The sequence below is a fragment of the Meriones unguiculatus genome, chromosome 11, assembly GCF_030254825.1.
Source record: "Meriones unguiculatus strain TT.TT164.6M chromosome 11, Bangor_MerUng_6.1, whole genome shotgun sequence".
Classification (NCBI taxonomy): domain Eukaryota; kingdom Metazoa; phylum Chordata; class Mammalia; order Rodentia; family Muridae; genus Meriones; species Meriones unguiculatus.
In genome coordinates this window covers 105,924,186-105,946,865 of record NC_083359.1, presented here as the reverse complement: position 1 = coordinate 105,946,865, position 22,680 = coordinate 105,924,186, and the positions used below count along the sequence as shown (strand labels likewise).

The window sequence follows — 22,680 nt, the reverse complement described above, 5'->3', positions numbered from 1 at the left end:
CTTTCAGGTTTTCTCTTTTAATTGAAAGAATGTTGAGATTAAGCCCATTCTTTGTCCTTTTCTAAATGTTGATGGAAGTTGTCAGATAAAGCTTTTCAACAAATTGCATCAGTAATTATCTCTTCACATGGAGAGATAAATATGGAATTTAGAATACTTAGAAATTTATTCTTATACTGAAGATTTTGTTATGGTTGCTGAGAAAGACTACATTGCACATAGAATGTCCTGTCCAGAGAAACACAGTTTTAAATGCATAAACTGACTGGCCCGAGATGGCTCTCTCGGCACCAAGCCTGAGGGCTGGAGTTCAGTTCCCACGACCCTGAGAGTGCAAGAAGGGGATCTGGCTCCCTTTATTTATTTTGGTTATTAATGAGAAATTAATTAGAGATCTTTACACTGGGGTCTCCATGTCACCCTCTTCACTATACTTTACATGGTGCCGTTGATGTTAGGGCATTGCAGGTGAAATTGTGTTGTCAGAACTCCTCCCTACCAGAAGCATATGAGAAAAATGTCAGAGATTTTATCAGGTCTGGCAATTTGGTAGGTGAAATTATGGTAATCTTACTGTTTAACTGTAGGTAACTATAGGATAACCACTGAACCCATGGAGAACCCACACACACACACCATGTGCAAACATCTTGGTGATAAAATAGAAGAATGATACCATCTTATTGTCCAGTGGGTTCATTTGTCCATGAGATTGCATGTGCTGCCAGACAAGATTGGAAAACACACGCCTTCTCTACATTCCCACTAGATCTGTTCTGCTTCCTTTAGTCAGTGTTTGTCATAACATAAAAGACATAGTCTGAAGACTGCAGAGACTTACTCCCCTGAATACGACCCCTCCTTAGCCTCTTGCTCTAACAGCATGTGAGCATGCTCCCCTCCACTGTGCTGTGCTAGGAATGGAGCCTGTGCAGGCCTGTGCTCCAGACCTTAGCCATCATGCGCACTCAGCTGCCCTCCTTTCAGTCACACAACTCTTTCATAGGGGAAAACTGCTCTCTACAGGCACTCTCACTAAGATTAACACCATTTCAGCTTTGATCCTGCTAGTACAAGATCAAATACTTTACCTATATAAGAAACACAACCACACACTTCTCTGTGAGTATTATGACTGATTTGCCTTAATAACTTGGCTGTTGGGTGGAAATTGAACTCTGGATTTAAAAATGTTCTTGGTTGTTTGGGTTAACTCTCCTGGACTGCTTACTACAGGAGCTTTCAGTTTCAAAAGTCTGGTGTTTAATTGTCAATAGCAAGGGTATGTTTTGTGTGTGTGTGTGTGTGTGTGTGTGTGAGAGAGAGAGAGAGTTTATTCCCTATATAAACAATTTTGTTAAACTGTGTAAAAAAGAATAGAATTTTTAGAAGACAACATAATTTATTGGAACTGACAATAATTTAGTAATGATGTTATTAATATGCATTATACAATACTAATTGTGACATTAATTCCTATAGTTCTAGTGTAACTTAACCTAGTTAGTAGGTGTAAAACCTTAGTCAGGCAAATAATGCTGTAAAAACACTAAAGAGTTTTCCTGAGCAAAAATTGTGTTTGTTAATTCAAATCTAGATAATGTTATTTAATGAATTAATAACCTCATACTGATTATGCTGATATATTGATATTTACTGACACAATTTAAACTTAGTTTCAAGCCTGCTTTAGTATGAGGCAGATGTGTTTTTAAATAGTTTCAGAAGCTATTCACAATTTTATTGTTATCTCATCTTTATTCAAGCAAATATGTTCGTGCTAACAGGAGTTACATGAGTAAATAACTAATATTGCAATGAGCGAATTAATAGACCCCTCAGGGCTTTATTAATTAAAAAGTTCAAGTCATCGTAAAGCACCTTCTTTATATGTTTATTTCAATCAGAAAGCTGAACCTGGCAAATTCATTTGCATAAATAATCAATCACCAGTTACTAGCAGTAATAAGGTTAATTTGTTGCTGCAGACAGAACAGGATTAGTCAATTACATTTCCTAGAAAATAGTTTGTTATGCACATGCCACCTGTAAAGCAGGGTTGTGTCCAACACCCTGACTAAATGAACACATCAAAACATCTTTGTCCCTGTAAAAATTTTTGAGAGGAAAGCTAATTTTAGTTGATTTAAATAAAGTAAAGTGCATGCAATGTCTCTATTTGTAAATTTAATTTATCTTTCTGCAAAGATTGATTATTTAATAAAGTTATTTATTTTGATTCAGGAACCAGTCAAACCAAATCTAGCACATACAGGGCACACTTCCTTTGAAGAAAATCTCATTTACAGATTTGTTTTATTCCAAAGAAACTGACTTTCATCCCTTTGCCCTTGTTCTCAGTAATAAATTATGCTGTCTGCTCCACCTACTGGTGGATGTATGCAAAGGCCTGTTGTTGGGTTCACTAAAGAAAACACTGCTTCCAGAGGCTCAGCAAAGCAGAAAGCTGCTGGAAACTCCAGATCCAAGTGACAGGAGCTAGCACTTTGAGAGGACCGTTACTACACAGAGTTATTCATTATAGTAATGAACTAATTAGTGAGTTACCCCATCTTCAGGTTAATACGATCATAGAACAGAATGTATAAACACAAGATGGATCAATCAGGATAATGACGCAGTTCATTTTGTGGCATTTGATAGTTAACACATTCAAATAGAAGTTAAAATTATTACAGAAGTAGTTTTTATGTTATCATTTACATAATAGTTTTGATGTTCTTTATTCTTACAATTCATATATGGGTACAAAAGTAATTTTTATCAGTTTTGTGATTTAAAAAAAGCCTTTTGTTGTGATCATTACTGGCAAACTATAATTTGATATATTTGAAAAAATAAAATGTGTACAGTTATCTTTTTCTCAAAACCATACCAAACTGAAGTTATATAAGAAAAAATATATTTTAATTAAAACTTAAATTTGACCTAATCATAGTAAACTGATAGTATGTTAAATGGGAAACATGTTTTGAAGACAAAGAGTATGAGGTTAAAAATTAAGTAGAAATATTTAATTTTTCTGAATGGTGTATTATCTTCCATCCTATCCTCCTAGGACAGCAAGCCTAGATTCTTCGTTTGTGTACATTAAAGACTTAGTGTGTGGCGTGTGGCGTGCACTTCTGTCTTGAGATGCAGCCATGGAAAGATGGTAGTGTCTCTGTGTGCACATGCCATGGTTTGCACGTGCAGTGTTGTAAGCGCATCTGGGTCAGGTGTCTTGTGCTTCTGGAAGAACTGTACTTAGACAGGCTTCTCAGTAGATACGGTTTTGGGGGTAGAACACCCAGCTGTCACAGAGAAGCTCAGGGCCATGGTGCTCACTGTCATCATGGAGCACATTTTTTGCTTATTGATCTTATGTAGAGACTGGTCCACTCAGCAAGTCTGGCTCCTTGTGGTTACCTGGTTGCACCATTTCTCTTTGCTGTATTTTCATGATGTGCCTTTTGACTTTCTCCATCTCCAACTGCCTTCCTCCTCATCACTCTGTGTGTTTCAAGACTTCCTACAATTACACTGCCTTCCATTTCATCATTCTGTGTTTCAAGACAGCTTTTGCATGCCCATCCACTGCGTTCAAAGCAATGGCAATGCTCTCTAATGTTACTTTTAGTTTAGTATTTTGGCTCATTATCCCAATATATTTACTACAGTCAGAGTAATCTTTTAAAAATACCATTATTTCATTTCCATTTGAAGTTTGTAAACCTCAAAAGGTTCCATGGTCTCCATTTGATAAAAATCCTTTTATAGCCACAGATTAGCACAACTCTCAGACCTTACCAGAGATGTTTCTTTATGCAGCTTGGTAATAGTACAGAAACTCACCACTGTTAGGACTGTAGAAAATAAATGTCCATGGAGTGAGTGTTCAGCCGCAGATGGGACCTCTCTACTGCAATCCCTTCCCCAAAAGCTCAGGGAACATTAAAGAGGAGTCAGCAGAAAGATAGTAGGAGCCAGAGGTCAGAGAGGGCTGGAGTGACACAGTATCATCTGGGCTCGACAGGACCATTGCAGGCCTCACAGCAGCTGTGGTTGCCTGCACTACACCTGCAAAAGACCAAGCCAGTCAACATCCTAGTGTGGAGGGGAGAGGGGCTCACAGACCACCACCCCTAGTTGATGAGATTTTGGCAGAAGATGGCTGCTGGTGAGGGACAGTTTTAGGAGGATATTCCCTAGTTGGTCAACCATGCTTGAGTTCATTGTCCCACAACAATGAGTGTATGGCTGCATAGATTGAACCCTGATGGGATAATAATAATAATAATAATGAGGAGGAGGAGGAGGACAAAATAACACGAAGGTGAGAAGGGCATTGGGGTGGATTTGGGAGGATTTGTGGAAAAGTTAGGAATGGATATGATCAAGATACTTTGTATGCATATATGAAAATGTCAGAGAATTAATAAAAATATATTTAAAACACTCCTTCCTTTTCAGCGTAAACCCTGACAGCCCTCCGTTTTCTGCCTCCGCCCTGTCTACTCAGTCTTTTCTTCCTTTGCTCCTCAGTGTTGGCATCCCACCACAGCCTGACATTCTAGTCAAGACAAACTCACCAAAAGGATTTCCTTACATGTGGATGAAGCAACTGCGACTTAAAGCTAGTTGTAGTCTGGACCTTAGTCCTGCTCTAACTACAAAAGGGCAACTTCCCACCAACAGTGACCTTCCCATTCCTTTATTGTTAAAGACAGTTCCTCCCTCCAATTAAACTATTTTATCAATGAAATATAATAACTGTTCAGCTGTCCTTTGTAGCAGGATATTCGATCCCATTGTGAACCCCGAGATTGTGAACTATGAAAACCTGTCTTTTGTTTGGTATGGTTCAGCCTTAGCACATACCTTTAATCCAAGGGCTTTCTGTTCACAGGATTTAATAAAGTTATTCCTAGGTCAAGAGGCAGAGCAAAAAACCAGTTGACAGGGATTAAGTAGAAAGGAGAGGGGCATTGAGTTGAAGGGTATTTAAGATAGTGTGGAGAAGAAGAAAGGAGCTCTTTCTCTCTGGCTTTTGAGCTCCTGACTTCTTCCTCCTGGGCTGTCTGGTGAACTAGCAGGCCTTTTCCTCATAGGCTGACAGCTGAGCTAGCAAGCATTTTATCTTTGAGCTTTTGGCCTTTTCCTTCTGGGAAATGAGCTAAGTAGGAAGGTCAGCTGTGTGCTTTCTCTGCCTCTCTGAACTAGGAAGTTTTTACCCCAGCATTTGGCTCCTGAGTCTTCATTGATAAAATCTAACCATCTGGGATTTTCTTTTTTTATATAAAATTTTTTATTTATTACAATTTATTTACTTTGTATCCCAGCTGTTGGTCCCTCTCTAGTCCCCTCCCAATCCAGCCTTCCCTTCCTGTTCTCCTTCCATGCCCCTTCCCTAGTCCACTGAGAGGGGAGGTCCTCCTCCCCTTCCACTTGACCCTAGCCTATTAAGTCTCATCAGAACTGTCTGCATTATCTTGGTACTCCAATGAGTGGCATGACCAAAAACATCACTCCAGCTGTGGACCAACTGAAAAGCCATCAGATTTGGGTTTTGTTTTTATCTTTCCAGGAGAATAAAAACATCGAATGAAGAAAAAAATGTCACAAAAAGGAGTAAATTGGCCAAGTGGTATCATCCACCTCCATCTTATATCTTCTACCTTCTACTGACATAATTTGCAAATGGTCTTAATATGGTCCCAATTCAATTAAATATGAAAGCTGGCTTTGGGGTTGGAGTGTGGCTCTCTCCTTCTCTAAACCCAAGCATGCTTGCTAAAGGACAACCCAAAATCTATGTCTCATACCAGAAGAGCCATCTGATATGGGACACAGAAAAAAAATAAGGGACTATTCTATTGCCACTTGTCTCATAATCTTTTGGCTTCATTTGATTCAGTAACTTTTAAAGGTATAAATATTATCTCAAAATCTATAAGATTAGTATGTCTATATAAACTTTCTTTCATGATACTAGTAGTCATACAGTCTTAGAAATAAGCTTCATCTAGCTTCCTCTACATGTTTCCAGGTTTGAGCCTGAAACAGATAACTAGGAACAACTTTGTGTGCCTCTGGATGTACTGAATAGATTATGGTCCTCAAACCTTTCTGAGATCTTCTGAATGTGGCATTTAAAATATTTAGGTTTTCTATCACTCCTAACATTAACTTTTGGGTTTCCATGAAGATGATGGGCCCTCCAACAATGATTCCACCTGGATTGTGTAAAACTAACCACTGGGAAAAACTGCTCCATGTTTCTGGTTCCTGGTTCTGCACAAACACCTTTAAGTTGACTGTTATGTTCTACCTTGTCAGGATTGCCACTAAGAGGACAAACACCACTGAAAGACCAGCTTCAGGTTACAGACTTCTTAGGACATTCAAATTGTGGAGCTCATATAAGACTAACATGAATGTTTTACAGAACTTTGAATACAAAAATTAATTAATCCTAAGACTGCCAAATACAACCATGCTGGACATCGTGGAAAGCTTAGCAAAAATTGCTTCTTTTTTTTGTAAATAGTTTTATTGTATTAGAGTTAAAATCTTTCCTTTTTATTTAGACAAAAAGGAGGGATCTAGAAATAATATAGAAACAATAGGAAAAAGGGTAGACGATTGATTCTATTCTTAAAGATCTTTGTATATTGATACAAAATTAAGGTTAAATTGTTTACAGTGGTATAGATCTTTTGTCTGTTGATACAAAATTAAGGTTGTATTTTGGTTACAGCATACTATGTATCAACTCTTTAAGGTATTATACTTATATAATTCTTTAAAATGCAATGTGAAGTTCTAGTCCTTTTGAAAGCTACTATCACAAACTGTGTGCAAACTAAGAGTCAATCAAACTTATGGTTCTCTTAGGTACTAGTTTATAGTTAATCATGGGTGTTTTCTAAGTTAATCAGTCAATACAAAGCTATAACCAAGTAATTGAGATATATGAGATAGATAGATGGTCTTCAAAAACCTCAGAGATCTGTAGAGTATGCAATTTAAGACTTTTTTTTTTTCACAATGAGATGCGTCAGCTCCTGTCAGCACCCCCTTTCAACTTTGAAGAAGATGATGAACATCAAATATTTCTCCTTTAGGAGATGGCTTCATCTGTGGCAAAGTAGCCACTGGGAAAGAAATTGCCCTTGCTTCTATTGCAGACAGAATACCGGAAAGAAAAACTGGATGCAGGAAAGTTGACTGCTGAACTCTGCAAGGCCAAAATAGGCAAGTCCTTCATACCTGTTTTACAGAAAAGTCTGTCAGATTTTCTGAGCCAGAAGGCTGAAGATGATGCTCCAACATTATAGAGAAAATTTGGGGGACTGTCTAGGCAAGCAACTCTCTCTGTCATTTCTATAATTTTGGAAGCTGCTTGTTCTTCACTTCCTCTTTATTCAGATAATATTTATCCTTCTCAGGTCTCTGATGGGGTTGAAGACTAAATAGTTATGGTCTTACAATTAAGCTTAACTTGTTTAGGATTTAAGAAGATGTTTTAGGTCTAAAAAGATGTTGTTTTTAATTGGTAATGCAAGTTCTGATACAAAGTGATTTAGGTACAGAGCATTGGCCTCACCAAGATAGGATAGATAGTAGAATACACACTCCAAGGTTGCCAATACTAATGGACTGGATATTATGAATGTATTTTATACCAGATAGCATATAGTTTATTGATCTTAGAGAAAAAGTCTTTTATTTGGACTAAAGGGGGAAATGTTGCAAGATATTCAATCCCATTGTAAACCTCAGATTGTCAACTATGAAAACATGTCTTTTGTTTGGTGTAGTTCAGCCCTAACATACATCTTTAATCCAAGAATTTTTGTTTATTGTAAACAGGTGATTAGGGTGTGGCTCAGTCCTTGCACTCACCCTTAATCCAAAAGCTTTCTCTACACAGGATTCAATGATTAACCCTAGATCAGGAGGCAGAGCAAGAAGCTGGAATTAAGAAGAAAAGAGAGGCATTTAGTTGAAGAGTATCTAAGACAGCATGGAGAAGAAGGAGCTTTTTGCTCTTTGGCTTTTGGGCTCTTGACTTTTTTCTCCTGGGCTGTTGGGTAAGCTAGCAGGCCTTTTCCTCCTGGGCTATCAGCTGAGCTAGCAAGATTTTCTTTTTCTTTTTTTTTTTTTTTTTTTTTTTTTGGTTTTGGCTTTTGGCGTTTTCCTTCTGGGATATGAGCTGAGTTGGAAGGTCAGCTGAGTGAGCTGAGTGCTTCCTCTGCCTCTCTGAGCTAGCAGGTTTTCACCCCAGCATCTGGCTCCTGAGTCTTCATTGATAAAATGAAATGATTTGGGATTTTTCATTCTTTAAAACAACAGTCCTTATTAGTATATATTGGCAAAAACTGATAGTTTAATGGTTTATAGTTCATAAGAGGAGACGGGGAGAAATATCTGCCTAGGAGGCAAGAACAAGCTCAGAGTATAAAGATGTGGGAAATTTAGAGTTGGGTGGGAAGCAATCTCAGTGTGTCAAAGTGTTTAAGGAATCCTTGGACTATCTGGGCAACAGAGTAGGTATCTATGGCACTAAAATGAAAACAAGTCTGACAGGAGAAATCTGTCCATCATTTTGAAGGGCTCCCCACTACTCAGTTTCTGTTAATAGCCCCGTTACCCTGTGTGCCTTAGATTTATTTTCTGAATCATGTATTACCAGCTATTGATTCTAAATTCTTTCATGGCCTGTCATTTTTGTTATGGCAACTTTCTACAGAAGTAGAAAGGCTTGTTGGCATTAAGGCAGATTGATAAAGTTGAGGTTGTAGCTTCTGGAAGGTTGTGGGGGACAGGATCTCACTATATAAATAGCCTAGGCTGTTCTGTAACTCACTATGTAGCCCATACTGATGTTAAAATCACAGCAATTCCCCTGCCTTAGGCTCCCTAAGGGTTGGAATTACAGAAATCAACCACTCTGCTGGGCATGGGAGGTTGATTTCTACGTTTCATTCGTGCATACAGAATTTAGTCAAAATGCAGGGAGTGGTATGGTATTGAGAAGGCTTACAGTTCCAGTCCCTTCTTCTAAAAGAAGGTTAAAAAGATGAGTATTTGTTCATGGGTGTACTCTAGCTTGAATAAACACTCCTTGATGGTGGGGATGTTCACAGTAGAACTCGGTGCCTGGAAGAGGTCAGTGCCCCATGTATGATTCACCAAGGCAACCCCACAGGCAAGGCACACCATCCCTGCTTCTGAGTATCCCGAGATGAGGTCCTCCCTGGAAGATAAGTGCTCTGGCACCAAACTCTTCCTACAGATAAGTGCTACAGTGTTTACAGAAATGTGCTCAGTCAGCACATGGACTCTCATGGGAAAAACAAAAACAAAAACTAGAGCCTTTGTGTGAAAGAATAAAGCCATGCAAAACTTAGGCAGCTATGGAAATTCTGTGTGCACACTCAAGCCAACTTATCATATACATCTATCTCCACATACTTATATTCAGAATGTTCTGTGAAGCAGCAGCTACCAGAATGTTATCCGGGTGATTTTCCTGTTTGGGTGGGTTTATTCTTTCAAGACTGCAGCAGATAAAGAACTGACCCTCTGACCTCTGAAGGAACAGTTTGAGGAGAACGCTATGAGCCTGGCTTTTCTCTGTATCCTTTTGAGCAGCCTGTACTAGAATGCAGCCCTGCATATCATTCCTCACCTTTGGCAGTTTCTCTTCTGAAAGACCAAAGACTGAACAAACTAACAGAATTAATTCAGCATTAGCTTTTATATTTATTTCCTCCCTCTTTATTATTAATATATAATTATTATTATGATATGTGGAAAAGGACAATTATCTGTAGTCAGTTCTCATTAAGGAGAAAGAATTAAGTGGGGAAAAAGTTGTCATCAAATTAGTCCCTTCTCTGCTCTGTTCCCTTTGTCTTGACTACCACATACATCTGAAAAATTCAGGCAAGAATGTGATCAGAAGCAAAAGGACAATCAGAAGCTACTGAAGAGAGACAGAAATGAAGAAAACTATTTTTTACACATACAACACTAAAAGTTATTTTAAATGGATTCTTTGTGATTAAAAATGAATTCTGCTATGGACCTGACCCTTACATATTTTGGAACCCATTTGTAAAGATATTTATTTTATTATTTTTAAAATTATGTGACTATGGAGTGGTGGTATGTGATGTGCACAGGAGTAATGGTGCTCTTGGAGGTCAAAGACTTTAGGTCCTCCAGAGCTGCAGTTTTAGGTAATATAATAAATTGTAAATGCAACCAAATGAATGGATTTTTGCTTGGGATGTAACTCGGTCGGCAGGCCCTTGTTTCCCACTCTAGGCTTTCGGTTCAACTTTCAATAATGAAAAGAAGAAAAGAGCAGGCAAGGAGTGGTGAGGAGGAAGAGGAAGGAGAAGAAAAGGAAGAAGGAAGAAGAAGGAGAAGGGAGATAGAAGAGACAGTAAGGGGTGAAGGAGGAAGAAATTATCATAATGATGTGCAGTTTCAAATTCATATAAAATATTAAAAGTCCAATGGTGTTCAGCTACTCACAGTCTCAAATACAACTCCTTTGATTAACTGCTTGACCCAGATCTATAATATTTGTTTTTTATGTTTTGACAATAATTTTGTTACATTTTCTGAAGTGACAAGAGAATTACTCATTCTCTACTTTAGCAATGTTAATCTAACTTTTATTCCTATGGAAAGGTTACATGATGTATTATATCTATTATACCTTGGACTCTTTTTCTAATCTCTCTCTCCTCTTTCTCTCTTCCTCTCTTTCAAGACAGAGTCTCAGGGTCTCACTATGTAGCCCTGGATTGTGTGTAATTCACTATGTGGACCAGGCTGGTCGCAACATCGCAGAGCTCTACCTGCCTCTGCCTCTTGAGTGCTGGGATTAAAGGAGTATGCCACCACACAAGCATTTTTTTTTAAAGGAGAGCTCTTTCATTTCTGTATAGGAAATGATGAGAATTGAATTTTGTCCTTACAATCTATGTGGCTGTTGGGATCATTCTCCAGAGTAGCTGCATGCCGCAAACGGTGTGGGTCTGATGTGCACACACTGTCCGGGCCACATGGCAGTGCGTCCTGTGAGCACCGTCCTCCCTGTGATTCTGTACAGGGAGTGAATGCTAATTCCTCAGAGCTACTACTGGGTGTGTACTCAACTGTGTTTGGAAAAAACAAAACGTGTAAATATTGCTATGAAACCTAAATTAAACATATACCTTCCTCATCCTTTTTTCAGCTTAATCCCAGACACACTGAACTGACTGCCCCTCTCATGCCTCAGCATGTGGAGCCAATGGTGTTAAATACTTGTGCTATTTTTCTCTTAAATGTATCATATTTGTCCTTCCTTTGCTGTTAAAGCATGGATACATATATGTGTGCATCAGAAAATTCTGAATCATTAGTACATTTTACACCTGATGTAACTAAAAGGCCAAGAAGCAATATATAGATCTATATACAAATAGATATATGTATGTGTATGTATACATATACACATATATCTTTCAGTGTTGGAGACTGAATGCAAAGTTTCTTCCATACTACATACATGCTGTAAGCCTGAAAATGTCCTCAATTCCTATAGCTTTTACATCACAACAAGTAAAGTCCTTTACATTGAAATCCTAATCACTCAATACTTCTTATTTGAATTAAACACATAAAAATAAAATAGTATTATTTGACATTTATAATGGCTTTGAATATGATGTCTGTATCTGCACAAATATATTTTTGTGAGTTTTTTATAGTCTATTTCTTAGTAGTAGTATTTTATATTCCAACTGAGTTTCCCTCCCTTCTTTCTTCCCAGTCCCTCTCCCCGCCTCTCCTCTGCAACCGCTTACCCACTCCTCCTCTGCCTCTATCCAGAAAAGGGCAGGCCTCCCTTGGATATCAACCAAATGTGGCATATCAAGTTCCAGCAAGGCTATGCACCTCCCCTCATAGTAAGGCTGGACAAGGCAACCCAGCATGAGGAAAAGCGGGTCCCAAAAGCTGGCAACAGTCAGAGACAGCCCCTGCTTCCACTGTTAGGACTCTCTCAAGAAGACCAACCTACACAACCATAACGTGTGCAGAGGGACGAGGTCAATCCTATGCAGGCTCCTTGGCTGTTGGTTCAGTGTCTGTGAGCCCCTAGGAGCCCAGGTTCAGTTAATTCTGGGGGGGGGGTTGTGAGTGTTTTAAAGGGCAAATCTTGTATATAAAGGGCACAGAGAGAGGCAGCTAACACCATTAGAGGTTCTACACAAGACAAATGAAGCCAAGCCATAGACCAAAGTGAACCTGAGATTCGCCTTCTGATCTAGCTGTCTTCAGAGTCATCCTCTCAATGAATTGGACAGGGAAGAAAAAGGAACCACCTCAAGGGTACGTTCCTGAGCGATGGAAAACATGCTCCTAACGTTCCTGTTTTATTGAAGACGAGAACTAGATAACACACTCAACACTGCTGCCATCATCTGCATTATAGAAGTTAGTTGTCAGCTCCTTAAACATGGAGAGCTGAGGGCATGGGGAAATCAGATTGACTAGTGATCACCTCTCAGGCAGAAGGCAAGCATAGGTTTCTGGGTCCACAGGGACAGGTTTGAGGCAAAGTATTTGTCTTCTCAGAAAGAGCCCTTTAGAAAGAAGTAAAGGTGTAATTGCCATCTGATTATTTGTTATCTCTGCTGTCTCGGCAGCAGCTATAATTCCAAAACAAATGAAATTCACTCGATAAATACACATGGCTGAGACTGAAAATAAAGAAATGTGTCTGACATCTTACTCTCAAATTACTCATAGTTCTTTTAATTAGTAATATATTAGTGAAAAAGATGGTTTTTATTTTCCAAGTGACAAAAATGGACTCTCTGTTGGTATATTCTTCAACGTCAGTACATTCGAAGACAGAAGAGAGGCAAGTTCTTTGCCAAAGAACTGTGATGGGCTAATCAGTGTAGAAACTTGGACAGAAGGAGAAAGGTGTCAGAACCTAATCACAAACACCTTTCCCTGCTGGAGTTCAGAACCAGTCAGAGAGAGATGGAATATATCTCCTCTATACATTCTGGACACTGTCAGTAATGACTGGTTCTGTGTGATTCCATAATTTCTCCTGTTTTTTTTTTGTTTTGTTTTGTTTTGTTTTTCTCATCGTAAAGCAAGGAAAACAGCCCCATGGCTGTATGCTGAAAGGGAAGTAGGGATATTTGCCTCCTGTTGTCAGGCTGGCCTGCAAGCAGAGGGAGGCAGGAGCAAACCTAGGCTGGAGCACCATCTGCACCCCAGGCTGCAGACTTCTTGTCACAGACCCAGTGAAGGTCAAACAGTGAGCACCAGGGAACAGAGCAGAATGAGAAATGTGTGCTTTCCACTTATTAGAATTACAGGGATGACAGGAGTTAGAAGAGGCTGTTTAGACTAACAGAAATGTGTATGTGTTCTCAAAATAGCCACTTGGGGGAGAAAGCTTGAAAAGATACGAGATGAAAACAGCTAAACATGTATGGATGTTTAGAAAAAGGTAAGATAATAGGACAAAAGGCTGGAGGCTGAACTTTTACCTAACTGGGGAGAGGCCAGCTTTCATGTCAGAAGGGGTAAAAATAGGACTATTCATGAACACTTTGGAGAATCAGAGGCCAAAATCACTAATGTCTGAATACCTGAGTATTCTCACTGTTCTCTGACTGTCTTGAGAGGCTTCTTGAGGGGAGATGGTTCAGTGAGAGGTCTACTGCCAACAAACCCATTGTTTTTATTTGAGAATTTTTACTTCTTCCCTCATATTTGTAAGAGAATTTGACAGAGTGGAATCTGGTTGGTGATTGCTTTCTCCCTCTCAATACTTAAATATCTAGTTTCTTTCTCTTCCTTCCTTCCTTCTGTTTCTCTCCTTTTTCTCTCTTTCTGTCTCTCATTCATCAATCCCTCCCTTCCTACTCCCTGCTTCTGTTCCTTTTTCCTTCCTTCCTCCATTCTTGGCATCATGCCTCTTTCCAGCCTGTTGCATACTTTCTTGAACCATGGCTTGCTACCATAACTGAATATGGGGACAAAAAAAGTTAATGGTAAAAGTGGAAACTTTTACGAGGATGCAATGACCAAAATTTAATCCAAAATCAACCACACGTGAGTCCTAGTTATTTCTAGTAGTGCTCACCTTTGTTGCCTTGAATTTATCACAGCCGTGATTCTGAGCACACAACACTGAGGCCTGGCAGGGGCATCCCCTCACACAGTGCAGTGCTAGCGAATGAGCCTGAGGAGAATGTGCAGTCATTGCTCCAGATGTTCCTCTGGCCCTTCCTCACGTTTCCTCATCTCGCTTATAGTACAAACATACTACACCTTTGGCAGGTGCCCACAGCCCTTGGACAGTCTGCCCCATTTTTGCTTTGGTTTTCCAGCTTTGGAATTTACCTTGGCATATCAAAGATTCTTTCTTCAGCCCGATCCAGTGTTTTGATATTCCTTTCAGAGGCATTCTTCTTTGCTGTTTGAGCATTGTTTCCTTCTCTCTGCTTCCATCAGTCATGGGCTCTGACACGTTCAGTCTTGTGGAATTGCTGGTGTGATAATTCTCACATTCATGACATATCTGAATTCAGTTTTTATGAATAACTTGACCCCCTACATGCCTACCACCGTGTGTGTGTGTGTGTGTGTGTGTGTGTGTGTGTGTGTGTATGATGTATACGTGCAAATGTGCCACATGTTGAGGTCAGAGGACAGCCTCCCACCTCCCACCTTGTCTGAGAGAGAGTTCCGTTGCTGCTCTCCAGGCTAACTTGCATGCACACCTCCTAGAGTTCTCCTGTGTCTGGCTCCTATTTCTCTGTGATTTCACTTTAAATTGTAGTTTTTGCCTGTGTTTTCATAGTCTCTTTGGGGCTTTCTCCCGAGTTTATCTTTTAAAGGAGATAATAAAACCAGGAAATTTATAATTTATGGTCAGATTAGAGTCAAGTTCTCATCCTTCTGAAGATCATTTCTGGCAATAACCTTGCCCCACAGTGGCCAATGTGATCTCCCCTGACTCTTTCCTCACACCTTCCCCTACCCCCTGCTTCTCCAGTTCCTCTCTTGGTCTCAATGCCTTTCTTTCATTTTTATTACAAAATTCTACCTAGTGTTAGAAGAAATTCAGATATTTTTGCCACAGAGATTCAGTTCTCATAGTATGTTCTAAGTCTTTGATAACAGGCACCAAAAGATATGCACCATCAGCTAGTTATGTTAAAGTAAGTCATAGAAAGTCTTTCGAGTTCTAATCTCTTTCTTCCAAGAATTGACTCATGGGCATGAAAAGCATTTTCCATCTCTGTGCATACCTAAGATCAAGCAAGTTGGTAGCTGTTCTATATTCATTGATTTTAATTAACATTAGGGAATATTGTATTTAAATTTTTCCCTTCTAATTAACATTTCACAGGAAATGTTTTAATGTACAATATTGATGAGAACAGCAAATTCACTTCTGAAAATGCAGTTTTTTTCTACTTAGTGAAGGCAGCTATTTAAAAATATTTCTCTTTGATCATATAATAATAAAGTGATTACATTTACCATACTTTTGTTTCTTCTCCTTTAAGAAATATTTGAAGAAAACACAAATTTCCCCAGAATAAAACAGGGACAACATAGTAGGTAGGAGGTGCTTCTAGGGGGATTCTCCAGCATCTCTGCTTCTCCCTGCACCAAAGCTCTGAAGGCCCGAGATCTTCTCCAGACAAGTTGAGTCCTGGGTGCTGGGGTCTCCTCCGGATGCACAAGTGAATGTGGTCCTGCTGCATGGCTGAGTTCCTCAGGAGGAATGGCCACCATATGAGCACAGAAGCCACCTGCAGACACTTGTGAAAAAGAGCCCCTGCATGCTGCTCTGCACCGTTTGAGGTCTCAGATGTCCCCTTCAGGTCACGAGTTCTAGGGTCTGCTTTAACAGGGCTTCACTCTAATATCAATGAAAACCGTTTAAAACTCTGCTTTCTTCTTCTCCCTCTGCTCTTTCCCTTTCTTCCCTTTTCTTTCCATTCCTGTTCTGTTCAGGGATGGAGGCCACTAAGGACAGAACCTAGTACCTGGTGTGTGAGAAGCCAGGGCTCCAGCTCAGAGCTTCAGTGACAAAAAGCTACAAAAGGAGGCTGGTGTGGGATGTATTGGGTTCCTAAGGTTTTCTGTTGGGTTGGTTGGTTGGTTGGTTGGGTTTTTTTTGGTTTTGGAGTTTTCTGTTTGTTTGTTTGTTTGGTGGTTGGTTGGTTGGTTTGGTTTGGTTTTGTTTGGTTTGGTTTTTTGAGACAGGGTTTCTCTGTGTAGCTCTGGTTGTCCTGGAACTTATTTTGTAAATCAGAGATTTACAAACTCAGAGATTCACCTGCCTCTGCCTCCCAAGTGCTGGCATTAAAGGTTTGCACCACCATTGCCTAGCTGGGTTCCTAAGTTAAAAGGAAAAATAAGATAGCCTGGCTAGGTGGCCACTTCAGTCCCGACTACTAGGAGTCTCAGCTGGAATCACCCCCATGTCCTCCAGGAGCCTACCCTGTTGCAGGTCTCCAGCTTGTCTCAGAGATGGCCCCTTCCAGTTTCCCTTCTCCCTTCCAGCCCTCTCACCTCCCTCCCCCAATCTCCCCACATCTGGTCCCCACCCTCCTTCCCAGCCAGTTCCCACACTTCATCCACTTCTGATGACGATTCTGTCTCCCCCTTCTGAGTGAGATTCAAGCATCCTCCCTTGGGCCTTCCTTGTTACTTAGTTTCTTTGGGTCTTTGGATTGTAGTATGGTTATCCTGAACTATATGGCTAATAGCCACTTATAAGTGAGTACATACTATGTGTGTCTTTCTGGGTCTAGGTTACCTCACTCAGGATGATCCTTTTTAGTTCTGTCCATCTGCCTGTAAATTTCATGATTTTCTTGTTTTTAATAACTGAATAGTATTTCATTATGTAAATGTACCACATTTTCTTTATCTGTTCTTTGGTTGAGGGACATCTGGGTTGTTTCCAGTTTCTGGCTATTATGAATAAGGCTGCTATAAACATAGTTGAGCAAATGTCCACGTGGTATGATAGAACCGTATATGACCAGGAGTGGTGTAGCTGGGTCTTAAGGTAGAATTATTCCCAATTTTCTGAGAAAGCACCAGGTTGATTTCCAAAGTGGTTGTATAAGTTTGCACTCCCACCAGCAATGGAGGAGTGTTCCCTTTTCTCCACATTCTTGCCAGCAGGTGCTATTACTTGAGGCTTTTTGTTTTGGGGCTTTGTTTGTTTTCTTTTTTTGTTTGTTTTGAGACATAATTTCTCTGTGTAGCCTTGGCTATCCTGGATTTCCTGTGTAGACCAGGCTGACCTCAAACTCACAGCAATCCCCCTACCACTGCCTTTCTGAGTACTGGGATTAAAGGCGTGCACCATGCCTTTAATGCACTTGAGTTTTTTTTTTTTTTATCTTTAGCCATTCTGATGAGTGTAAGATGGAATCTCAGAGTTATTTTGATTTGCATTTCCCTGGTGAGTAAGGGCATTGAGCATGTCTTAAAGTGCTTCTTGGCCATTAGAGATTCCTCTGTTGAGAATTCTAAGTTTAGCTCTGTACCCCACTTTTTAATTGGATTATTTGGTTTGTTGGTGTTTAATTTCTTTAGTTTTTTTTTTTTTTTAATACATTCTGGATATTAGCCCTCTGTCAGATGGATGGTTGGTGAAGATTTTTTCCCAATCTGCAGGCTGTCATTTTGTTCTATTGATAGTGTTCTTTGCTTTACAATAGTTTTTTAGTTTCTTAAGGTCCCACTTATTGATTGTTGACCTTAAAACCTGAGCTGTTGGTATTCTGTTCAGGAAGTTATCTCCTATGCCAAGGAGTTCAAGACTCTTCCCTACTTTCTCTTCTATTGGATTTAATGTATCTGGTTTTATGTTGAGGGTTTTGATCTCCTTGGACTTGAGTTTAGGGTAGGGTGATAAATATGGATCTAGAGGAAGGGGAACACCAACCCACCTACAAAACCTCTGACCCAAAACTAATCCTGCCTACAAGGCATGCAAGGATAGAGATGGAGCAGAAATTGATGGGATGGCCAACCAATGACTGACCCAGCCTGAGACCCATCCCAAGGAGAGACCAAACCCCGGACACTATTAATGACACTCGGCTATGCTTACAGACAGGAGCCTAGCATGACTGCCTTCTGAGAGGTTCCACTCAGCAATGGAACAAAACAGATGCTGAGACCCATAGCCAAACATTTGGTGTCATGCAGGGAGCATTGTGGAAGAAAGGGGGAGGAGGATCGAGGGACCTGCAGGGGATAAGAACTTCATAAGACCAACAAAGTCAACTAACCTAGGCCCAGGAGGGTTAACAGAGACTGAAATACCAACCAAAGAGCATGCATGGATTGGACCTAGGCCACTGACATGTGTAACTGATGGGCAACTTGGTCTCCATGTGGGTCCCCTAGCAAGTGGAGTGGGGCTGTCTCTGACATGGACTCAGTTGCCTGCTTTTGGATCACTTTCCCTTAGCTGGGCTGCCTTGTCTAGCCTCAGTAGAAAAGGAAGCACTTCGACCTGATGCAACTGGATGTTCCAGGGTGGGTTGGTAGAGGTTGGGGGATTCCCTTTTTCTGAGGAGAAAGAGAGGGGAGTATAGGCAAAGAGGGTAGGAGGGTAGGACTGAGAGGAGAGAAGAGAGTGGGCTGCATTCAGGATATAAAGTGGATAAATAAATTTAATTTAAAAATGAAGACAGGAGTAGCTACTAAAACTACTAGGGCCCCAAATTCTCTTAACAAAGTAAAACAAATCACAGTGGTTAGCTTTTTATTGATTTTTATTTGCATTGTGTCAGTACGTTCATATCACATATACTCCAGTGATGAGTTCAGCCTGAGATGCAGGAAGAGTCCAGCTGCTGTAGCTGAGAGATGACCATGCTTCCTCTAGATCCTCAGCAGGACAATCCGGTGTGCAGGGCCCCTGTCCACCAGGCTGCAGCAGCACAGCGCCGCTTTGTCCCCTGACAGCAGGGTAATTACCTGCGGAGTGGGGTCTCTGTAACCCCCTTAGCACAAGTCTGTCTGATAGCTTTGACGAAGTGTCTTGCATTGTTGGTTCAGCGCTCCCCACCATGGCAAGGGTTTCCCTCACAGCTCTCAGGCCCACCTGTACTTTTCCAGTCATTAGGACACTTGGCTACTGCGTTTTCTTCCAAACTGTATCTGCTTAAAATTTAGTACAGAAGCATAATTTGGGTAGGCCTCCTAAAATGTGCACAGCCTGCAACGTTTATGGATTTTAAATAAAGAGGCCTGAAAATGGTTTTAGATTTTTGTCCCTTTTTGTGGAAATCTGTGACTTCTGTTTGCTGAGTGACTTGAGTGACTGCAGTTTCCAAAAAGAAAAGGTGAAGTATATGAGCTAGCCTGTTCATCTGTGTCCACCTCTGTTCACTCCCGGATCTGAGCTAGCCTGTTCACCTCTGTTCACTCCTGGAATGAAGCAGCTTCCAAGGCTGGGCAAATGACTGTTTCTCATGGTGAAGCCTGACATTGAAACAGCAATGACTGTGGTGTGGGAATCCAAGTATCCATATCCAGTTTCTTAGTCTCCTCAGCTCTGAGAAATGTGTTCTGAAAGGAAACCTCAATAACAAAGAAATGAGAAAAGTTAGACTGCACACCCCTCAGGCACATGGGAACAAAGGTCAGTGTAGGGAGCACATCACCATCCTGAGACAGCACAGCAGGTGCTCCAAGGAAGCCAGCACAACCTCTGCTTTCAAATCACTTGCACCTTTAAATACTTTCCCATCTAGCACTTAAGCATAAGAATAAAAACTGAGGATAAAGGAGCCTGCTGATAGATTGTTAGAAATATGGAATAGTTCAAAATATTAATGTAAGGCTAAGGGTGACTGGGTAACAAATGGTACATTTGCTCATCACTCAACCTGACATAATTAATATTCTAGGTCATGCTTAAGTTCCCATGATGGACGGTCTGAAGGGGGGAATTCAGGAAAATATATATCTATTATATAACTCATTGCCTTTTTTTTCTGACCACTCAGAATCATAGCCTTTAAAAAAAATCAGCTTTCACACCTCATTTGCCGTCTTCACCACTGGGCCACCAGTCAGCAGGCTGGCCTATTGCAGGGAGGTCAGTGGGAAGCTATTAGCAGAGGCCCCTCCTGAGAGCTCCTGGGTCTTATTGAGTTGAATGTTAGCATGACAGTACTGCAAATAACTCAGGTAGAGGCTTTTTCTTTTTCTTTCTCTCTCTCTCTTTTTTTTTCAAACAGTTAGCACAGATTTCCCCATAGTGTTGGTCACTCTAGGAAATTATTGCTGAAAATGAAGTCCCCAAAGCTACCATGGCAGTGGCCCTTCTAAGTTGTGAAAAATGGGGAAAGTAGAATATATGCCATGGTCCCCCGGGGTTCCTGTGGCTTTTGTGACTCACAGAAAAGCATTCTTAACCAGGTGGATCATGGAATGTGGCAGTCCAGACAATCATAAAGTTTTAAGTTTCCCTTGAAGAAACAATAAGTAAATGGCTAACATAGCAATAAATAGGGTATTTGCTTGCTATGAGCAACCCAGGAGAGCCAAACTGCTTTTATGAGGTAAGTTAGCTAATATATTAATTTCTAAAATACTGACACCTTGAAGATTTTAAATGATACATTTGAAATTCAATTAAAATGTATTTTCTATCTATATTTGATTTAAATTGCAAAGAGAATACACATGAGGAGGGCTCTATATAGTCGCACGGTATAATTTAAGAAAGCTATCATGTCTCTCAGTCTATTTGCATTTCCCATCTTGCCTATATATACACATGCGTGCAAATGCACAAGGAGATCAAGATTCCTAATGGGGCAAAGTTAATACAGATGCCAGCAGTTATTCAGGCCAATGGAGATTTTAAATAGTAAATTACAACCTTTAACTAAGTTGTATGAATCTCACAACTTAATCTGTAAGGTTGTGGAAATTTTGGAAATAACTTAACAATTAGACTGTCACCAACAAAAATGTTATTTAGTCTCTTGTATCTTTTTCAGAGAGCATATGATAATAGTTATCTTATGTCACAATCATCTTTTTAATCTAATATTTGTTCCTTCTCATCCTCAGTACATTCTTGACCTAGAAAAGTACCCTAAAAATCATACAAAAACTTACCCCTCGATTGAGTGGCCACTAAAGCTATTGTAGACTCTCTCTCCTTGGCTGCCATTTTTTTTTTTCTTGTATCAGTCCACTTCATGTGTTTTATAATAGCAAAAGTGTATACCCTAAAATACTTTCTGTAACTTAAAAAAACAACTCATTCTAAAACAGTATCACTCATATGAAGAAGTAAATATCAAAGAAGACCCAATTTGAAAATAGTTTTAGGCATAAAATGTGTTTTTGTTAACTTTATATAGAATAAATTTTAGCCCTTAACTAGAAAGTAGAAGAGATGTAAGGCGACTCAGTAGGTCTAATCACAGTGTCTTTGAACGTAAATGCAAACATTGTGTTAGAGAAAAAGTGTCACGTCTGTAAATTCCTTTGGTCTCAAGTTTTTACTCACCTGCTTTCACTGCTTTGGAGAGGCAAAGTAAAGAAGAATTTGATGCGTGTTTCTGATTGGTGTTTGTAGTCCTTGCTGACTGTTTGGATATATTTACTGAGTATCGGCTGTGTACCTTGTATTCTGAGGTTGCCAAAATACCCAAGCACTGTCCCTGCATGCAACCTGATTGCTGTGGGAAACTAAAACTCAAAGCTAACTGTGAAGTGGTAAGTTGCATAGTGAATGAGCGTTGAGCAGAGTAGTACCTCCAAGTTGTTAGTGCGGGAGATGGGAGGAGGGGGGTAGGATAGGGACGAACATTTGCTGAAGTGCTGGTCAGAAATGCCAAACTTTTCTTGGACAACTAGTTCTTCAAAGACAGCTGTCCTAGCTGACACTGCCCTGGACCTGCAGCTCCTCTAGGGTAGCATGACAAGGGACGTTTATGAGTTAATTACAGCATAGATGTCTATTTCTTTTAAGAATAACTGAAAAGTTTAATACATTCTTTATATAATTCAGTATCTACAAAGCCCCCAAACATTTCATGCTTGAAATTTTCACTTTTCCCTAAAATGTGAATTTGCATGAAGGCTATTTATACATGTACATATATTGATATGTACATGTATTTTGATTATGGTTCTATGGAAATCAAACCACCAAAATAAAGTCATATCAAAGTAGGGTTCTATGCAGTCTGTGACTCTAGGAACCTGAGGTTTGTAGAAAATGGACATCTGCTACACTTGGATTTCACGTTTGTCATATGTGCCTCTGTGGAACCTCTCTAGCACCGCAGATGCTGTGCTGTCTCAACTCTTCTGATGCACTGTGAAGAGTCGGCCACAGAGCAGGGAGGGCAGCGTGACACTGCAGAAGCAGGACGCCCGACGTGCCCACCAAGTGCACTGAGAGTTAGAGTGACAAATGGCATCCCAGATGGGCATGAAGTCAGAGTGACTATCCAACTTCGGGACTTAAAATTGATGCCGTTTGCCCACATAGGGAGGGTGGCAGAAGCCAGCCCGGCTGCCCTGCCACGCCTTGTGTGGTGTGGGTACCACTACAAGGAATGGATGTGT

At 40.2% G+C, this 22,680-nt stretch overlaps 1 protein-coding gene across 1 annotated transcript in view; it reads left to right on the top strand.

Moving 5' to 3' along the window:
- Spata17 (spermatogenesis associated 17) overlaps nt 1–22,680 on the top strand; it is a 177,464-nt gene that overhangs the window by 89,883 nt on the left and 64,901 nt on the right.